At 33.3% G+C, this 21,369-nt stretch overlaps 1 long non-coding RNA gene across 3 annotated transcripts; it reads right to left on the reverse strand.

The window, feature by feature from the left end:
* Positions 1-4,788: 4,788 nt before the first annotated feature.
* On the reverse strand, positions 4,789-7,635 carry LOC145113684 (uncharacterized). 3 transcript variants are annotated; one of them, XR_013710832.1, is made up of 8 exons: positions 7,412-7,635; positions 7,223-7,332; positions 6,980-7,111; positions 6,782-6,891; positions 6,567-6,605; positions 6,280-6,439; positions 5,450-5,497; positions 4,789-5,172 (listed from the first exon to the last, which is right to left on the reverse strand). It is a non-coding gene; the product is annotated as an uncharacterized LOC145113684 (long non-coding RNA). The 3 variants fall into 3 exon arrangements; XR_013710830.1 differs by having other exon boundaries at positions 6,280-6,605; XR_013710831.1 differs by having other exon boundaries at positions 6,280-6,605; positions 7,039-7,111; positions 7,412-7,634.
* Between the last annotated feature and the right edge of the window lie 13,734 nt (positions 7,636-21,369).

A 21,369-nucleotide genomic window follows, 5' to 3' on the forward strand; every position in this document is an offset into this window, starting at 1 on the left:
AAACACCTCTTCTACTGGATAGAACGAATGAAATATACAAGAAACATTGTAAGATAAAATCAAGAGCCAAGCTTCCAAATCATTACCCAATTGCTTTATTTAACGAGTTGGTGCCAAAATTTGGTTCCCCACTAATTTTCATCGTCTTAATACATGAAAAATATCAGTTGAATTAAAATAAGTTAATATAAAAGTGAAACCATATTACTGAAAACTAAAGTTGGACATAGTGTATAGCATCTGTAAACATCCGATACACATGTAGCTTCTAAATGTGGACGACAAGCAGAGGTGGCAGAAAACTGCATAAGCAGGCAAGTAGGATGTGGCGAGAATATGCAAGGCAGGAAAGCAGGTGTATGAAGAGGAAAAGGGTAGAAAGCTTAAATAGATGAAGAGTAGAAAAATCCTTTCAATATTACTCCCTTTCTTAAATAGCTATGGTGAGAAGTAGGAGAAGTAAAGTGTGTCAATATCTCAATTACTGGATTAAAAGAAAGAATATAATTTGTTACCTTATGGTTCATTTCCAAGGAGAAAAAGAAAAAGTCACCGAAGAGAAGAAGATGGTGTTTAGAGAATGGTAACATCGGTATCTCCATTCGATTCTTAGGTTTCATGGGTTTTCTAGAAAGAGAAATAAAAGAATGAGAGAAAAAAAAGGATGAGAAATATGGAGAACCTAAATCAAAAGGGAATGACCGAAGGAGTGAAGCAGTGGGTTGCAGAGATAGGGGCAACTGACAATAGAGAAAGGAGAATGTGTTCTTGACTCTTGACTCTTGAGTGGAGAGCTTTATTTATACGCAGGCCCGATCCAATAGGATGGGTAAGCTGGGTGATACAGCCCAGTAACTACCACTCCAAAAGACAGCCCAACTTCCCAAAAGCAATAATGATACTCAATCGGTCCAAAAGAACCATCAAGAAGCCAGGGCCCAGGAGTAACCCAGGTCTACTTTCAGGAGTAACTCAGGTCTACAGTATGTTATTTCTTTTTCATTTCAATTAGTATTTTAAACAATGTATTTTGATTTTAATGGATATTCAGAAAATTTATCTAGTAACTGTTTCATTCTCTTAGTCTTTGGAGGTTGACCACCTTGACTATGGTTCATACCACTGGGTCTCATGACGATTGAGGGTTTCAAAATTAATTTTGCTGCGTATTTTAGTATATGTTTGTTGAATTTTAAAATAGCAATCAAACTTCCATTCAGACGAAATGTAAACGGCCTAGCGCATACTTGTAATTTAATGGTTTGAGTTCGACTCTTCTTATGTGTAAATTTTCTTCTTATGCGTAAGTTTTTAAAAATACCTTAAAATTTTAGTAGTAATTAATGGACGTTCTCATTAATATAATAATTAAAAAAAATATAATGTTTTTAAGATCCCGTATAAAAAATATATCCGTTGAATCCACAATAGTAATTTTTTTTTCTATTATAATTATTTTCTATATGCAAATCGTTTATATTTGTTTTACACTTTACTGTTAAAAAATAAACCTTAGTTTTTTTTTTCTTAAGAACCTCTCATTTAACGGTTTCATCTACTGTTTTGTATATTTAGTAACGTTTTATGTTGTTTGTGGTTATTTTTGTCATGTTATTCGTGTTTGTCGTGTTCTAATTAACTTTTTTACAAGAACTTATATATGACATGATGCAAATAGTTATTTTTGTTATGTTGTCTTTGTCGTTCCACCTCTACCAGTTAAACAACATATTGTGAAAATTTTATTGAAGTAACTATAAAAGATCTTTCAATATGTTTTTCGATTACATATATTTTTATTGATTAGTAAAGCAAATTGAATCCACAATAGTAATTTTTTTTTTCTATTATAATTATTTTCTATATGCAAATCGTTTATATTTGTTTTACACTTTACTGTTAAAAAATAAACCTTAGTTTTTTTTTTCTTAAGAACCTCTCATTTAACGGTTTCATCTACTTTTATATGTTAAATTTGCTTTACTAATCAATAAAAATATATGTAATCGAAAAACATATTGAAAGATCTTTTATAGTTACTTCAATAAAATTTTCACAATATGTTGTTTAACTGGTAGAGGTGGAACGACAAAGACAACATAACAAAAATAACTATTTGCATCATGTCATATATAAGTTCTTGTAAAAAAGTTAATTAGAACACGACAAACACGAATAACATGACAAAAATAACCACAAACAACATAAAACGTTACTAAATATACAAAACTTTTGAACACCAACATAAATAAGACGTTATGTGCTATTATCATGTCAAATTTCAAACACAAACACCACATGACACAACAACATATATGCTTGGATCGGTGACTTAAGGGGCCCTTTTCGTTTTTTTTTTGGCCATAGGCCCCATATATGCTTGAACCGACCCAGTTTATATGTGTGTCTCACGAATAAGTAATTATTCATAATCATCACAAATAACAGGTGTTAGTGATCCAATTGAATCCAACATTTTCAATGTGATCTGAACGAAAATCAGAAGACCCGACCCAAAATGTGTCGACGGAAAATACCACGTGACCTTTTCTCCTTTCTGTCCAACAAACAAAAATCAACCAAAATTCAAGAAACACTTCCCAAAAATGCTTGCTTAATTGGCAAGCCCTCTTTCTTATACACTTATCTCAATTTTTAAAACACACACACACACACACACATATATATATATATATATATATATATATATATATATATATATATATATATATATATATATATATATATATAGAGAGAGAGAGAGAGAGAGAGAGAGAGATGTAAATTCAATTAAGAAAAAAAATAAAGATTGAGAATGAATAAATCATTCTCAACCAATCATTTATTTTTACCGCAAAACATTTAGGTCCCGTTTGATAATTTCTGTCTGGTAAAGTGCTGTCTGGGAAAGTTTTCTGACTGGGAAAGAAACCATGCTGTTTGATTGTACATCTGATTGACTGTGCTGAATGATGAAAAAAAGTAATAATTCAATAAAAAATAAGTTTAAAAAAAAGTTATTTAAAAAAATTAATAATCCAATAAAGAAAGAAAGAGACGGGGTTTGATGTATAATTGTCTTTCCAGCTCATTCAGTCAGAAAGATATGATTTTGGGGCTTTCTGGGAAAGACATATCTTACCGGGAAAGACCCATTCTTTTGTGCAAATCAAACAGTCTTTCCGGTCCATTCAGCCAGAAAGATCTGTTTGGACCTGGAAAGATGCGTATCAAACGGAGCCTTAGTCGTACCCATATTGACAGATGATGAATATAAATGTAAGTATATTCATATATGAATCCACCACCTCCCTCAATCACCAACCACCACCACCGCCGCCAACAACCACCACCGCCACTTCCGCCACAGCCACCACCTCTGCCGCTAACCACCTTCGTCATATTCATATATGAAAAATCATTTGTTCATATATATATATATATATATATATATATATATATATATATATATATATATATATATATACATACTAGTGGTGTACCCGCGCAAAGCGGCGGCGGCGAATAATTTTTTCAGCGATTAGTTTTCGGTGGCAATTAGTCTTTCATAGGGTGGGAGGCGAGTTGTTATGTTTCGGCAATTGGTTTATTTTTACATAGGGTGGCGATTATTTTCTTTTTTATCGGTAAGTTTTAGGAAGATATGGGTTCTCAAGGTGGTGTGGCCATCATTTTAAAGGGTTTTTGGGATTGCTTATTTAATATGTTTATTTGTTTATTGCGGTTTGGCACTACTGTTTATTGCGGTTTGACACTACCGATAAACTGTTTTTAGCGTTTGGATAGACTAAAATTAAAAATATTTATCTATTCAAATAAAGAGTTTTTGATAAGTTAGTGAATTCTAACTTATCTGAAACAACTTATGACGCATTTAAACCAATTTACAATATTAACGTTATTGTTACTATGTCTATATACACTTGGCCTTTATTGGTCATTTTACATCAGAAATTATCAAACATTAAAAAACAACTTATTAATTTATTACATTTTAATACTAGATAAGCTAATCCAAACAATTTTTATAATTTTTTTTTACATCGAAAAAACTAATAAGCACTTTTACAAATAAACATAAATTGTTTTAAATAACCAATCATAAACACCCATTTATTATTACATATGGTTAAATCATCTAAATGGATAATTTCAAAGTTTATATTTTAATATAGTTAAAAACAGTTAATATAATATTGATGACCATAAATATCTAAATTTATTAGCCAAAGTGTATCTTTTTCATGGTAAATATGAAATAATTAGAATATTATATAGCAAAATAGCGTAAGAATTATTGATTTAAATTTAATAACAATAATGTAATGTTTTAATATCGTAGTGGTGAATAGTATTTGGTCTTGTTATTTTAGATATTTAAAATTTCACAAGTAGTGCATAACAAATGATGAATTGAAACTTAAGTTATTAACCATTACAGTGAGCAAATTAATAGTTTCAAATGAAAAACACCAAGTAACAAACAAATACAACTACTCAAAAAAAAATTATAGTACAGTAAAACTGAGTCTACATGTTTAGTGCATGTGTACAATTGTATATTTGCATCATATGAGTATATGATTTTTGCAAGATAGGTCTGATGTATGTATGTATACTTGCAAAAAATTTCAAAGCAATACTGACAGTTTTAGTTTAATATTTAATCAAAGTACTTTGAAATTGGTTTACACATCTGATGTGTAAGTAACAAGAACATATATGCTAATAATTCAAAAACAGAATATGTCCTACATAGAGTAGCAATTTAATTTGATTAAATATGAAACTAATTTTTCTTATACCCACACCCCCATTACGTTTAATGGCATTTTACATTTTACTTGTACCTTTTTTTTTATTCATTTTTGATATATTTATTACCTGCAAAAAATTAAAATAAGACCATACATATATTTCTCTTAACATTGAGTCCTCCCAACCATATGCTTAAGGAAACAATCTGAACACCTAGGGAAAGGCCCATGAACAGACTATTTTGAACCCCACCTTCTATATCGACTGAGTCAAACTTTTTCACTCTTTTCCGCTCTCCCAGTAAATACTTTTCTCCAACATTCTCTCCATGTTAGAATCGAAAGCCCTCATATTGTCTATAGTCACTGAATTTTCTGTTGTCAAGGTCTTTTCCTGCATTTATCACTCAATTTGTAAGGCTATAAAAAATACAACATGAAGTTGTTGGGGTCTAAGTATATATAATATGAAGTTTTCACACTTTTTAATATAAAGACTATAGTTGTGAAAAATAGGTTTGAAATCTGTAAGATTATAAAAATCATAAAAGGTAGCTTTGTATCATTTCTTACTTAGTTATCTAAACAACCAATGACTTTTACTCAACCTGAAGCAGCAAAGCGATTTAAAATATTCAGTTTCGGACTAATAAATCAGATTAGGCTCCTACCTTTTTCTTTTTTGTGAATCAAGACCTCCCACTTCTTAGATCAATAACCTACAAGTGAAAATATAAGAGATTAGCTTCCAATTGTTGTATAAAGTAACATTTTTTCAAAATCCCAAATACCCTTTTACACCACTTCAAATCTGATGCAAATTAGAATGCCATATTACAGACCTTAATATTGGAAAGTAAAAAATAGTCATCAAACCTTAATATTTGCTCAAATTAAAAAAAAACTCATACAAATGGGATATCAGAAAGGGTAAAAAAATCTGCGATTGAACGAAAAAATAGATAAAAACAAACGAAAATAATATCAAAAAACATGTATATCAAAGATATCTCTGTTTGAACCAACTGATTTGTTTGCAAAGAAAAGGCGCGTCAAATCTTCTATGTAAAAACATGCATGATCTTGGAGAAGACATAGAGGTCAAGATGGCAGAGAGAAAATTACTTTGTTAGTGTATTTAATAGGAAAACTGGATCAAAGGAGAAAATAGTGATCATGCCTTTCTTGATTATATCACAAAGAGCGGGATATCGAAAGCTAGAAGTTTCAATTTCTACAACAAAACTATATATTGGTTAGTTTTATATCAAGATTTATTAATCAATGGACATAACTATATCACATATCACATAAAAAATATATTTATGATGGTGTCACAGAGAGTAAGAGTTTTCTAGCTGTATGTTTGCAGTAAGTATCGAGATTGAGAATAGATTGTGCTTATGGAAAGGTCGTGATCGGTGGCCAATTAGTTTTGCATAGTGATCAGGGTACTATCACCTCGTGAATTAAAGAACATATGAATCTAAATATCATATACCTTTTTGTTCTGCTTCTTGCATGGTTTTGTCATTGAAGATATAAGCACCCCAGTCATTGCCTCTTCTAGACACTTCACTGAAAGACCCACCTACTGTCATCTAAACACCTACACAGGTAACTTCCTTGAAATACACACCATCTCTTAAAAAAAATAGAACCTATTAAAACTCAAACAGTCAAAATCAAATATACTTCAAATGACTATAGAGAATTAATACCAAAATAAAAAAGAAACTATTGGTGCCGAGAACTGCAAAACACCACATTAAAAACAACAAACATAACCTATTATGGCTGATCATGACAATGGGTACCGATGCTCATCTACAAAAAAATACAAACCCAATCATTAGGCTGATGGTCTTCATAGTTTTTTCAAGAGTAGAACAAGAATTATTCTCATTTAGGCTGAACCATGTAAGTTGGTTATTAAGTGAGGCTAACCCATAAAATTAACAACATTGATAAAATAACATTTTTATAGTAAAATGGTCGATTACCTTAAGGTTTTTCAAGTAAAATGGTTCAAAACGTCATCCATGTGAATATTAACCTGGATAAGGGAATCAACCCAGTAGTCCCAAATCATTTTGACCACAAACAAGCGAGACTGAAGGAAAAATCCAAAAAGTAGCAGCAAATCATTTAAACCACAACAAACATAAAAAATTAGTTTCAAGATCTAGAGAAATCAGTACCTAATATTTAAATAAAAAGGTAAACTTTCAAATTTGTAGCCAAGACTGTTAGTTCTTACTTTCCTGCTCTGGCTTCTTAGTGTCTGGAGAAGCAACGATAATTGTACATAACCGATAACATCTTTATATATCCTATCAGCCATAAATCAAACTTTGTATGTAAAATATTTGATAGGATTTCAAAATACAATCTTTCCGTACTCCATTAGACGTAGTTTATTTAAAAGCAAACCTTTCTCTTACCTCTTTTAGCGAGGTCGTTAAAAGTAGAAGACGGGGATGTTCTTTCTTGAGAATAAGCTTGAGATAAGCAAATATGATGACGATTTTACACCTAATCAAATAAAAAAAACCTACAACGAATTTCACAAAGAAAATCCGGTTAGTTCATAGAATCAATTGAAAACCAAAATAAAGAGGAACCATAAGAACCTGGAAATCGAGAAAGAGAGATGGTCACTGGCGGTTTAGCTTGGTGGTCGTCGTCTACATCTTCTATAGGTGGGCATTTGGTCACAAATCGAGAGAATTTAGAATTTTAGGGTTTTAATCGGTGGGAGAGGAGATGTTTTATATAACTTGTATCTCGCATGTGTGACCGATTAAATTGTTGATTGTGCCGATTCAACTGATGAGGCGTTATTCAATCGCTTAAAAAAAGGATACTAACTGAAGGATGTTGGTGATGGTAATATTTGTACGTATAGCATTATCATTTGTAAGATTTATATTATAATATTATTTTATTAACATTTTGTTGTACTTTTAAGCGTAAATATTTGGACGTCTTACAAAAATAATATTATTATATACTATTTTTTAGAAATAATGAGATTTCTTTTATAAGATAATATATATATATATATATATATTAGCCGTTTACCCGCGCCAAACGACGAATACGATAGTGTGGTTTTGCGTTGGCGCGGTGGATTGTGGTTATTTGTTTGTAGAATCGAGCCTCGTCACTAACTTGTTTCTTGCTAGATTTTATAAATATTTAAAACCATCATGTTGATTCACTTTAACAATATATATATATATATATATATATATATATATATATATATATATATATATATTAATTTTCATTTTTTGTATACTAAATATAATAGATATGTTACTAAAAAATATATAAATATAGAATGTAATGAAAAATAATAAAATAATTTTTTTTATTATACGTGATATAGATAAGTCATTTAAAAAAATGAAGTCTTTGTTAAATAATATTAACTTTAGTTATCCATTCAAATTGTATTAAGTCACAAAAAAGGATAACATTAAAATCATAATTTTAGTTATTAATTTAAGATAATAGTAATAATTGACAAAGAATAAATATCATTAAAAATGCCCATTATCATTTTTTAAATACTCATAATATTTTTTTATCTATTATATGTTCAACTTTTTAATAATAATATTTTTATGATACATATAATGTTTTATTAATAATATTTATAATAGCATTTCATTTTTCTAAACATTGATATATATAAGATTGGTAGATTTTCACTGTGGTCTGTATTTTTTATAAATCAAGTTAAAATCTAAAATTTTATAAATCCAAGTCAAAATCTAAACTCTTAGATATCTTTTATGGTGAAAATTTGGATATTGTTTACAAGTTTGTTCAAATAAATAACAGTCACAATCAAATCTATTTGTGATGCATTTCAAATCACATTCCATGTTTTACATAATAAAGAATTCGGTTCAACTTTTCAATTATCAATCATCATGTTTGACATTAAAGAAAATATATTTGAACTTATAACATTGTGCAAATTCACTACAACATGCATTACTATGTTTAATGGCACTAAATTATAACCACAACCGAATCTCCTTATAATACATTAATAGTGACTAACGATTGAGAAAAAGGAAAATCAACTTGTTACTTATAATACTTTCGGAAGCTTAGTTACCACTACATGTATCTGAAGGTTGTTTCCACACAGAACACGTAACACACGTTAAACACTAACAACACTTGCAGCCTTCCTGGACCTTCAAATATTCTACCTACATACTGCCTCTAGAGTTCCAAAAGTATCACACCATGTAATTGTAGCCAGGGACGAAGCTTCAATATATGATTTAGGGGGGCCGAAAATATAATATGTATAAAAATCGATGAGCAGAGGGGCCACAACCAAAATTTTATATTTTTTTGTCTAATATGTATAAAATTAAAGTATAGAGACTATTTGTAACAAAAAAAAATCAGGGGGGGGGGGGCACAACCCCCCTCTCGCCCTAATAAAGCTCCGCCCATTATTGTAGCCAGTGTTCCCCTTGACAATCTTGTACCATACCATGTTTCCTGCAAACATTTCTTTCTAATTAAACAAATCCAATAATAAAGAAAAATATGAAATATTCTATTAAGTAAACCAAAAAAGACCATTTTGCCCTTTACCTATATTATTACACCCGGTCTTCCATCTTTTAATCTTTATCTTTTTCCTGCATTTCATAATCTTCACATCAAATACCAATAATTTATAAAAAGTATGTGTGTCCAACTTTAATTTGGTTCCCATTTAAGGTACCAATCTATAGACAAAACTGAAGAACACAAACTTGATGTTATTTTTTACTCCAAAGTTGCAATCTTTTCTTGGAAAGAAGAAACCCCACAACCCGATTCTTGACCCTGGCCCGTTTTCATGGGCCATGTATGTCTATTTTCATCATTTTCTTCATTATGTATTTGACTTTGGCTATCACCAGATTTAGAAAAGGACAAATGCTCTTTTTGATATGCATCTTGGCTTTAATTTTTAATTTTTTATCGAGCTTTCTCTGTAAAATGAACAAAAAACTTGTACCCCTTTATGATTTTTTTTTGTAAACAAAATCAAGAAGAAAAAAAAAATAGATAGAGAACCATGAGATGCAATACCCGGGAAAAAAATTAAATCTGTAAGAGCTCGAAAATACCAAGAATAAGGAACAATGGTGGTTTGTTCCAGATTATCAATGAGAAAGATCTTGTTTTATGATTTTTTTTTCACCTGGTAAGTTTTTAGACCCACTTTCTTCAGCATTTTGTTCATCCTCAGTTTAGATCTGTCAATGGCGACAACATCTTCATTAGGATTCAGGGTTTTATAATCATACGTAAGAAGAACAACGGAGGTCTCCAAGGATTTAAAAAAGAAGAGCATCGACAATGTAGTTGGTGATGACGTTTAGGATTCTATGATTTTTAGACATAATGGTGACCGTCAACTCTAGTGGTGATGGCGGTGGATACAGTTGTTAGTGGTTTAGATCGTGGTGGTGGTTATGAAAGTTGGTAACATCCCAAGAAACACACATGAAGTCGGATAACATCTACATCAAAAATAAAAATTATTAAAACAAAAAATCATGTAGATAGGGAAAAGAACTTAATTTGCATCATCTTGTGATGTTTGAACTCAATGGATTCGAAGCATTTCCTGAAAGCGTGAAACATGGAAGAAAGTAAAAGGCATAAAAATCTAGGTTTTTTCACCCTTTCTCTTCAATCGATTTGTGGTTCTGGCCGGTCCTTGGAGAACATCAATAATCTCAGATTTATTCAACATTTTTATAAGAAAATATAAAAAAATTAAGAAGAAAATGAAAAAAAAGCTCACATGGAAACCAATATAATTGAAAATAAAAATGTCATCAACATTTTGATTTACTTCTGATTTCTCTCTTGTCTCTGCAACATTTTTAAATAGAAAAATATAAGAAGAAAATTAATCATCATATTGAATAAAGAATATATAATTGTAACAAATACCCTTTTCCTATGGATACCTTTCCCCCCCTAAATCACCATGGAAGAACACAGACCAACAACTAAACTATATATAGACGTTAAGGGAGAGAGACGATACCTAGGATTAGACTCCAATTCATGTCGTGTCTTCAATAACATGTGAAATTAGAAAAGAAAAACACAATACATATCAAATACTTAAATATATTAAACATGAACACACTTCAGGTGTGGGATCGATTGGTGACCAAATTGAAAATCACTATCATTAAACCTTAGCAGCATCAGACACCCTAACTTTCAAAACCAAGATTGTGAACATAAATAACATACAAAACAAAAGAAATCAGAAAAAATGAAAAAAATAAGCATTACCCTCTCTTGTTTCCTTCTTCCCTTCGCAGCCTCTTGCTCTCCAAAAATTCATTTGTGATTTCAAATGGGCACTTTTCGATCGCGAAGCATGTAGGGTATTATTTTCATTCAAAAATTGAAGCGGAGAAGGGGGAGAACCTCAGTGACGATGTCTATTGTGGAAGGTGGGGGAGGCAACAGTGAGCTGTGGTGGATGTAAGATGGCGGCAACAACACAAAAAGATTGAATTTGGTTGAAGTCTTATGAGCTAAAGAAGAGAGATGTAGATCGAGATGGAGATGGAGATGTGTATGTATTTGGTGAGGGTTATAAGGAGAGAGGTAGACGAAGAAGGGAGTGATCTGTGTGCTTTTTGTTTAAATATGAGGGTTTTGTTGATTGATGGAGAGAAAAATGAGACTGGTAGTGACGCAAGATGAGGTTGCGGTGTTGATCGACAGTTTAGAGTTTCACAGATAGAGGATGGGAAGCATTGGTGTACTGGATGGTTATAGTCTTATAGACTCGATCAACATAAATGTAGGGAAGACAGGCAATATTCAACATATGGATTACAAGGGGACTTAGTCAAAAGCCCCAAAAATAAGGATAATTATGCACTTATGTTGACTTTTTCAATAATAGACAGGATAAGATCTGATTTTTCTGAAATGCATAAAGTTGTATATGATGCTTTAAGGGTTGTATCTCTTAAAATTCACCATTTGAGGCTAAATGCTTATTAAGATATATATATATATATATATATATATATATATATATATATATATATATATATATATATATATATATATATATATATATATATATATATATGATCTGTTATGTCGGCCCGGTACGCTGGAGCACTTAAGCGGCAGATTCGAAATGAATGACCCATATTCATTCCCTTGTTCTCAACCTTTTTTTTTCCTCAATGGAACTGTAACGTCCCAAAAACCATAGTAATTTTTTTTCCATTTTTAAAAGATAATATGTAACGTCCCAAAATTTAAGACCAAAAATTTTTATTTTTATAATAATAAAACCAACATCCAAAACGTGTTCAATAACCCATAAAAGAAAATCAGAGTATGTCAATAATCATACAAATACATCAAGTCAACAAAATATGGAACAATATGGTGTGTGCGATGCGATCATCCCGAGCCATTCCCCTTCGATCCGGAAGTACCTGAAATATAAACTGAAAACTGTAAGAACAAAGCTTAGTGAGTTCCCCAAAATACCGCATACCATACATATCTGCCCGCTTAAAGTTATGTCGGGTCTATTTCACCCCTGGGTCTATTTCATCCCGAGTCTATTTCAACTCATGTGAACCGTACCGGGTCTATTTCACCCCTAAGTCTATTTCAACTCATGTGTCAACACAAGGTCGTACCGGGTCTATTTCACCCCAGGTCTATTTCACCCCACATACATATAAAAAACATGCACACAAGCATGCAACACATATAACATGAGTCATAAATACTACAAGCACATACATATCCTAGTGTCCTACAGTATAGTAAGCAAACTCACCTCAGTCTGCTGACAGTCAAACAAATGATCGGGTTGCTAAATCGGAAAATCCCCGCGCTAGTCAATCAAATAAAGATCCTAATTATTAATCGAGCCATAAACCTTAACTAGGAATCTAGATCACTTGTCCAATACCTAGGGTGAATGACCATTTTAACCTTTCCTTACTTTTCCCAAAACCAAGGCCCAACCCAATGACTCCAAAAGCCCAATATAGTCCATATTCCTAAATGACACCCAAAGCCCATTATGGGGCCAAATTCAGGAAGGCCCAAAGCCTAATAATGGCCCAAATTCATAAAAACTAGTGGCCCAAATTCATAAAAACTAGTGGCCCAACAAGGCCCAAAACCCTAATAGTCCATATATGGCCCAAAACCCAAAAGTCAACAAAAGTCAATGTTGTTGAGTACGCCCGACGTACTTAGACTTATGCCCAGCGTATGCCATCTTTGGCTAGTACGCATAGCGTACGAGTTGGGTATGCCCAACTTACTCCAAAGTTAACCCATATCACCATCAAGTGCTTAATCAGTTAATCCACTATGTCTAATTCTCATATCTGATCCTAAATGATGTCTTAACACGTAAAGTTGGCAACTTTACTCCTTTACATGGCTTAATAGGACCCAATACTCAATAAAATCCAGATTAAGAACCCTAACTCATGCATGGTCCACTATAACTCATAAAGGTTGCATTTTTATGAACAAAGGACCTCAAAAATGCTAAGATCTATCATCCTTATTTTCTGAAGTAATTCATACTCTCATGCAAGGCTTAAAGGACCATAAAAAGCACAAAAACAAACCCTAACTAGATCTAACAAAACGAATCATCAAGTTAAGAGCTTTATACCTCAAATAGCTTTCCAACTTGATGATGATTTTGGATCAATAAGCTCTAGCCACACTAATATCCAAGAGTTCCTCTTCCTACAAAATCAACAAAAACACCCTCATAGTTCACTTCTAAGGTCAAAACACTCAAAGGGCAATTAGGGTTTCGTTCTTAGGGTTTGGAGAGGTGGAGGCTGGTCATAAGAGAGAGTCTAGAAACAACTTAAGGTGTTTATATAGGGCACAAACCCTAAAAATTAGGGTTTTCCCCTGATGAGCGCACGCCCAACATACTCCCACGTACGCCCCGCGACCAAACCAACGAGCCAGTACGCCCATCGTACTCGGCTAGGGACCAATTTTGCAAGGATTTTAAATGAAGGGCTTAAAAGGAATATACCTAAAATTGCAAATGTTACAATTCTCACTCACTTGAATCAGACTTCGACCTCGAAGTCTGCTACCGCAAATAACTCAGGGCAATGCTCCCTCATCTCATCCTCATGCTCCTATGTCCATTCAGACCCCTTTCGGTGTTGCCACTGCACCTTCACTAACTCCACAAACTTGTTCCTCAAGGTTTACGTCTTCTTGTAAAGGATGGAAATCGGTCTCTCAATATAATTCAGGCGATCATCTACCTGAATATCCCCCAATGGAACCACCGCGGAATCATCAACCAAACATTTCCGTAGCTGAGAGATGTGAAACATGCTATGGATCTGACTAAGCTCCTCGGGGAGTTCCAAGCGATAAACAAACTGGCCCACCCAGGACAAAACCCTAAAAGGACTGATGTATCTGGGGCCCAACTCGCCCCTCTTCCTGAATCAGACGACTCATTTCCAAGGTGACACCTTCAGGAGAACCATATCCCCAACCTGGAACTTTAGATTTGATCGACGCTTGTCGGCATAGCTCTTCTGTCGAATCTGTGCTATCTGAAGCCTACCCTAAACCTGCTGAATCAACTCGATAGTCTTTAGTAGGGATGAGATTTAGAACCAGAAACCAGAACCGAAACCGGAATCCGACCAAAACCGTTAGAACCAGAATATGTAGAACTAGTCCGGGTCCCGGGTTTAAAGAATGGCTTTATCCGAGTTCCGGATAATCCGGGATTTGGGTCATTCGGGTACGGGTAGACCGGGTTTAAGAACCGGAACCGTGTTAGGAACCGGAACCGATTTTAGGCGTCGGAACCCGTTTCTACGAAAATTTTAAAACATGCATATCTCATTCGTTTGAAGTCGGATTGACATGATGATTTTTTCCAAAGTGTAGTTTATATTTTGTACATGATTTTAGACTATAATTTTGTCATTTTTTAGTTAATATTCATTGAATTACAGTCCCTCAAAGTCAGAATATCAAAGCTGGACATTTTATGTTTGTCAGATTTTTTTTTGTATTATGTAAATGTTTTAAAACATGAACATCTAATTCGTTTGAAGTCGGAATATCATGTGCTTTTTTCCCAAAGTGCAGTCTAGAGTTTGTACATGATTTTAGACTATAATTTTGTCATTTTTCGTTTCATATTCATTGACTTACAGTACCCCAAAGTCGGGATATCAAAGCTGTGAATTTTCTGTTTTTCAGCTTTATTTTTATATTTTGTGAAATTTTAAAAATGCATATCTAATTCGTTTGAAGTCAGATTATCATGAGGTTTTTTGCAACGTGTAGTTTATAGTTTGTACATGATTTTAAACTAAATTTTTTTCATTTTTTGTTTCATATTCATTGACTTACAGTACCCCAAAGTCGGGATATCAAAGCTATGTATTTTCTGTTTTTCAGCTTTATTTTTATATTTTGTAAAATTTTAAAATGCATATCTAATTCGTTTGAAGTCGGATTATAATGAGTTTTTTTTTTTGCAACGTGTAGTTTATAGATCGTATATGATTTTAGACTATAATTTTGTCATTTTTTGTTTCATATTCATTGACTTATAGTCCCCCGAAGTTGGGATATCAAAGTTGAAAATTTTCAAAGTTCAACCACTAAGTAATTACCGAAAAATTCTAGATTTCCCGGGTTTTCCGGTTCTAGACCCACTTTACCCGGTTCCACCCGAACCACTTTAATGTGTCTGGGTTTTCCGGTTCTAGACCCACTTTACCCGGTACCTTATCCAGAATCGGTTCCTATATACCGGTCCGGTTTCCGGTCCTACAAAATCCCGTTAACCGGTTCCTGAGTTTTCCGGGTCCGGGTTTGGACCCACTCACATCCCTAGTCTTGAGTACTACTTCAGTACTCCACATGACTCGTTAACCGACCTCACCCAAACATATCGGGGTCCTACACTTCCTCCCATAGAGCATCTCAAATGGAGGTCGAGCAATGTTGACGTGATAACTGTTGTTATACGAAAAACTCCGCCAAAGGGAGATACGTATCCCAACTCCTACCAAAATCCAATACACATGTCCGAAGCATATCCTCCATGGTCTGGATAGTCCGCTCACTCTGGCCATCAGTCTGCAGGTAGAAAGTCGTGCTGAAATGCAATCGAGTACCCAACTCCTCGTGAAACCTCTTCCAAAACCTGGAAGTAAACCGGACATCCCTGTCTGAAACCACTGAAACCGGCACCCCATGTCGTGCCATATTACATATGACTTTATGTAATGTATGAAAGACCAGGATTTGACCATTGACAATTGTACGAAAGACCATGATGTAGCCCCTAGCAATGGAGTGTGGGTCGGGCTCATTATGTATGGTTGGGATGGGCCCGTTATGTATAGTTGGTTTGGGTCCATTATATATGGTATATGTATATGGATAAGAGGATTTTGTTCGATGATGGGGCCAAGGACTTAATTTATGTGGATGCATTGTATGTATAGTAAAATATATGGTATATTGGGGAACTCACTGAGCTTTATACTTATAGGTGTGGATTAAATGTTTTGCAGGTTGTTCGTGAGAAGAGCTTGGTGGGAATGTACACACGCATCAAAGATATTCGTTTCCTCAGTTTTCTAATTCAACTATGATAATGTATGGTTTCAACCAAACAAATGTTACTCAAAGGTTTTTGAGATAAAGGTTTTAATTGGTTAATCTATGTTATAAATCAAAAATATATCTATGTTCCAAAAGCCCTAGAAGGGACTTCTAGAATTGTCCTCTCCTACGGAGATTCTAAAACGGTTCATTGTTCAACTTTTGAACAATTGCTCTCTAACCCTTAGACTCATCAATTAATTTTAATTAATCCAGAACAATTAATTAAATTAACTTTGATAAATTCTTAATTAATTACTTCCATTTCTAATTAATATATTAATCCAATAATATATTAATAAATTAATTATCTCTCTCTTATTATCAATCCAATCCATTTCCTGGTTATGAAGACAACCCAAAAATGATAATTATTTATCAACCAATTATACCAATTTAGTTAAGACACTAGACGCCCTAATCTAACAATCAGTTCTTGCTTATTACTCTTTAAAACAAAAAAAAGATTCTTGTTTATGAGTATTAACAAAATGAGAGTCTCTTTAGACTTCTACATGAGGAGCTGGCAGTGATAGGTGGTGGTGTCGGAAGTGTTGGAGGTGCAAGGTGGTAGTGGGTAATATGTGGAAAATCTGCATTTGGGGGAAATAGAAGAGGAGGAATGGATATATATTTTTTTCATTTCTATTCTTTTTAATTTAAATCTGATAAAGAAATAAAAGGAAATGAAAAAAAGAAATTATTAAGAGTAAAATAGTCATTTCATGTCAATATGGACTAAGCGTGCAAGAAAAAACAAACTCAGGGATGGTATGGGTTAATTTTAAAAATAAAACTAAACGTGCATCTTGACACATAAACGGGGGATGAATGGTGTAATTTATATATATATATATATATATATATATATATATATATATATATATATATATATATATATATATATATATATATATAAATTACACGAATGGTCCCTATGGTTTGGGGTAATTTGCATGTTTGGCCCCTAACTTAGTTTTTAAACTCGAAAAGTCCCTACAATATGTTTTTGTTGCGAGCTTTCTCCCTATCTTACCTAAAAAGACTATTTTGCCCTTGATTTTTAAATTTATTTAAATAAGGTGGGTAGGTAAGGTAAAGTAATGTGAGGTGGAAGTGGGGTTTGGGGGTGTGTTTATTCAAATAAATTAATTAATTAAGAGCAAAATAGTCATTTTAGGTAAGACATGGACCTAGCGCGCAACAAAAACAAACAGTAGGGACTTTCCGAGTTAAAAAAATTAGTTAGGGACCAAACGTGCAAATTATCCCAAACCATAGAGACCATTCGTGTAATTTACTCTATCCCTCTCTCTCTCCCTCTCTCTCTCTCTCTCTCTTTCTATATATATATATATATATATATATATATATATATATATATATATATATATATATATATATAGAGAGAGAGAGAGAGAGAGAGAGAGATAGAGAGGTAGGTTCAGGTATTCTAAGAATTTATTATGTGGATGTAGGAATCAATATGGACCAATTATTTCACAAACCTAAATAAGGGTAAATATGTAATCTTACCTATTATTTAATTTTGGTAACTAAATAAGTATTTAATTAATCCATAATCTTCTTCAACCATGCCCTAGCATTGAGCGTACCCTTCAATCTTTGGCAAAAGAAACCATCGGCCATGTTCCACCAGCCCCCACCGTCATCTGTGCCTGAACAACCCACACCTCACCGTCGCTCTATCTCTTTCTCTATCTTTCTCTCTTTCTCTCTCTCTATCTCTTTCTCTTTTTGATGCTGAAAGTCGGTGATGGAGAGCTTGGGTGAGGGCTCCTGCTTTCTCCGGATAAATAGGTATGTACGCTTGAAAATCCCCCTTCTGTTCAGCAATTATACACAGTGAGGAGTCTGCCGGAAATGGTAACAATCGGTGAAGGAAGCGGTTCCTCAAATTCAAACGCCTCATCGTCTGCTTCCTCTCATCAAGCCCCCAAGATCTTATTATCCAAGCCAGCTCTAGTCACTGCCGCCAAGTACAACCGCGGACCTGGTGGCGGTGGAGGCGACGGTGGTCCCGATGACGCTTCATCGTCACTCCACTCCTGCCTTCCCTCCGTTGGCTTTCTAAATCTGTTATCCAACTCCTGGGATTTCCACACTGATCGCTTCCTTCCGGTAAGTTGCTAGCCTTTTGTCAACTTAACCCATCTGTATGTCGTATATTGAACTCGTTTTGGTTGCAGTTTTTGACGGACAATACCGATTTTACGGTGATCGGAGTGATTGGTCCGCCGGGGGTTGGCAAGTCTACTATCGTGATTGAGATTTATGGCTTTGATGCAACTTCTCCTAGTAGCCTAGCATTCATTCCTTTCTTCATCTGTATATACACTTGCATTTGCGACTTCAATTAATATTGATTCATCTTCTTCTGTTATCATTGGGGGTAGGGATGTTGCCTCCTTGTTAGATAGAATCCATGGAAAACAAGGCCATGGCTAAGCATTGTACAGTTGGTATTGAACCTAGAATCACTTTTGAAAGGATCATACTTCTTGATACATAGGTTTGCACATTTAAACTCCCAAACCTTTCTTTACCTTATGCTAAGTTGTGCTGTATGGAATGCAACTTGTTTATAGTCCATCGATTTTGGCTGAAATTATTAGACCTGATGGTTGCCCCAACCTAATCATGTTAGGAACTCCATTGTATATTTTTGACTCTTTCTTGACCTAATTAGGTCTGGTTCCCTCAAGCACAAGAGATTTCCTTTGTATTTACTATTTATGCATTTTTTACTTGGGTATTTTTCCAACAGAATGCATATGGTAATTGAATATTGAATTCCAATTCTACCGGAATGGAATCATTAATTCCAATTCTGTTGGAATGGAATATGGATATTTTCTCATTGATTTATGCATGTTCTACACTTCTTGGTTATTGGTTTTTGTGCAATTCATAAGTCCGTATATTTTTTCAAAGGAATTTAGTTTTTTATTTTTCATTTGCTAATGCATTATTGGATTCTAAACTACAATTGGATTTGTTTTCACAGAAGTTGATGCTTGAAGAACGGACCACAAAATTGAAAGTGATTCTTAGCAACATTATTCTTTTAGAATGTATTACGTCTTTGTTAGATTTTGATGTTTTTTTTCCGATTTGAAAGTTTTTTTTTAGTTTTATTCTTTAACAATAAATGTAATTCTTAGCAATTGTTACCAGTATTCTATAAGAATTAATGTAATTTTTGTTTTTATTCTTCAATTGATGGTTCAAGAATTTGTTATTCTACAAAAAGTTTTTAAAGTCATGATCAAGAAATAGGTTCAAGAATTTTTTTATTATTTTATAGTTCAAGAATATTTTTATTTTTGAATATACTCATAAACATATTCTGTCAGAATGTCCGAATTAAAAGAATTATAATTCGTAAAATCGGATTTTTAAAATTAATAGAATCTATGATCCCTTAAAATATGCAATTCTCCATTATTAAATCTATATTAATTGATTAAAATACCCTTGTATTTCAATTGATGTATTTTTCAATTATATTTAATTCAATAATATGTATTAATCAATTTCTTAAAATAAGTAAAATGATTGGCCCACAATCATTCCTACATCCACACAATAATTAGTTAGAATACAATAACCTAAGCTTATATATATATATATATATATATATATATATATATATATATACACACAAATTCTTTTGAGAACCAAACGATCTGTGAGAACTTGAGAACTCTTAACCCATACATCATTTTTCAACACCAAAATCACAACTATTAATGAAATGCAGGTTCTAAGCCATATCTAGGCTCAAAAAAGATTTGATTTTTTTTAATGTTCATATATATGCACTGCTGATGCATGCATGCATATCTGCGTTCGCAATCCATATGACTGCTGATGCATGCATGCATATCTGCGTCCACAGTCCATATGACTGTTGATTCATATGCGTCCGCAATCCATATGATTGTTGATGTGTAGTTTTCAACTATTGATGCCTAGTTCGTAAGTTCTCACGTTTTTCTAGTTCTCACAATAACTCAGTCATATATATATATATATATATATATATATATATATATATATATATATATATATATATATATATATATATATATATATATATAGAGAGAGAGAGAGAGAGAGAGAGAGAGAGTTAGGTTCAAATGTTTCTAACAACTATTGTGTGCCTCTTAGGACCAATCAAAATTCAGGAAATATTAAATAATTAATAAATTGTTTTGGGGGTATAATAGTAATATTTACTTATTTAATTTTAGTAATAATTGAAAACATTTAATACCCCTTTTAAATAAGGGAAATCAATTTAAAACCCTACCAATCACCCCTCTGTTCATTCCATCGACATACCTCCGCCTCTTTTCATCTCCTTAAACTCTCTCACCATTTTGTTCCTCCTGATCACCAGAAAAGAGCCCAACATCAACCGAAGTTGTTGCCATCTCCAACCCAACCTCTATTCTTCCTTCTATTTTTGATGACAAACTGACCCAATCAGTGCCATGGCCAATTGAAGAAACCCCCGATCCTAAGCAGGCCCTGTCGGCACAGTTCACCGAAGAAGAAGGAGCAGTGGCCCTCACCATTTCTCCTCCCTGCCTTCAATTTATCTAACTCCCAAACAACTCCCATTCACTTTTTCCTTGCCTCTCCATCGACCTCAGGTAGTTCTTTTCCTCATCTGATCAAAATTCACTTGAAAAACCACCAAAACAGTCGACACCACCATGGAGGCCGGTGACACAGACTGTTCCAACGAGATGGTCCTGGTGTTAGTTGTTGATCTTAAGCAGATTTAGACAGTTCCTTAATTAGTTATTTTCATTTTTTAGTGTTTAGAACA

This window comes from Lactuca virosa, chromosome 5 (genome assembly GCF_052849685.1).
Source record: "Lactuca virosa cultivar CGN04683 chromosome 5, Lactuca_virosa_CGN04683_v6, whole genome shotgun sequence".
Classification (NCBI taxonomy): Eukaryota; Viridiplantae; Streptophyta; class Magnoliopsida; order Asterales; family Asteraceae; genus Lactuca; species Lactuca virosa.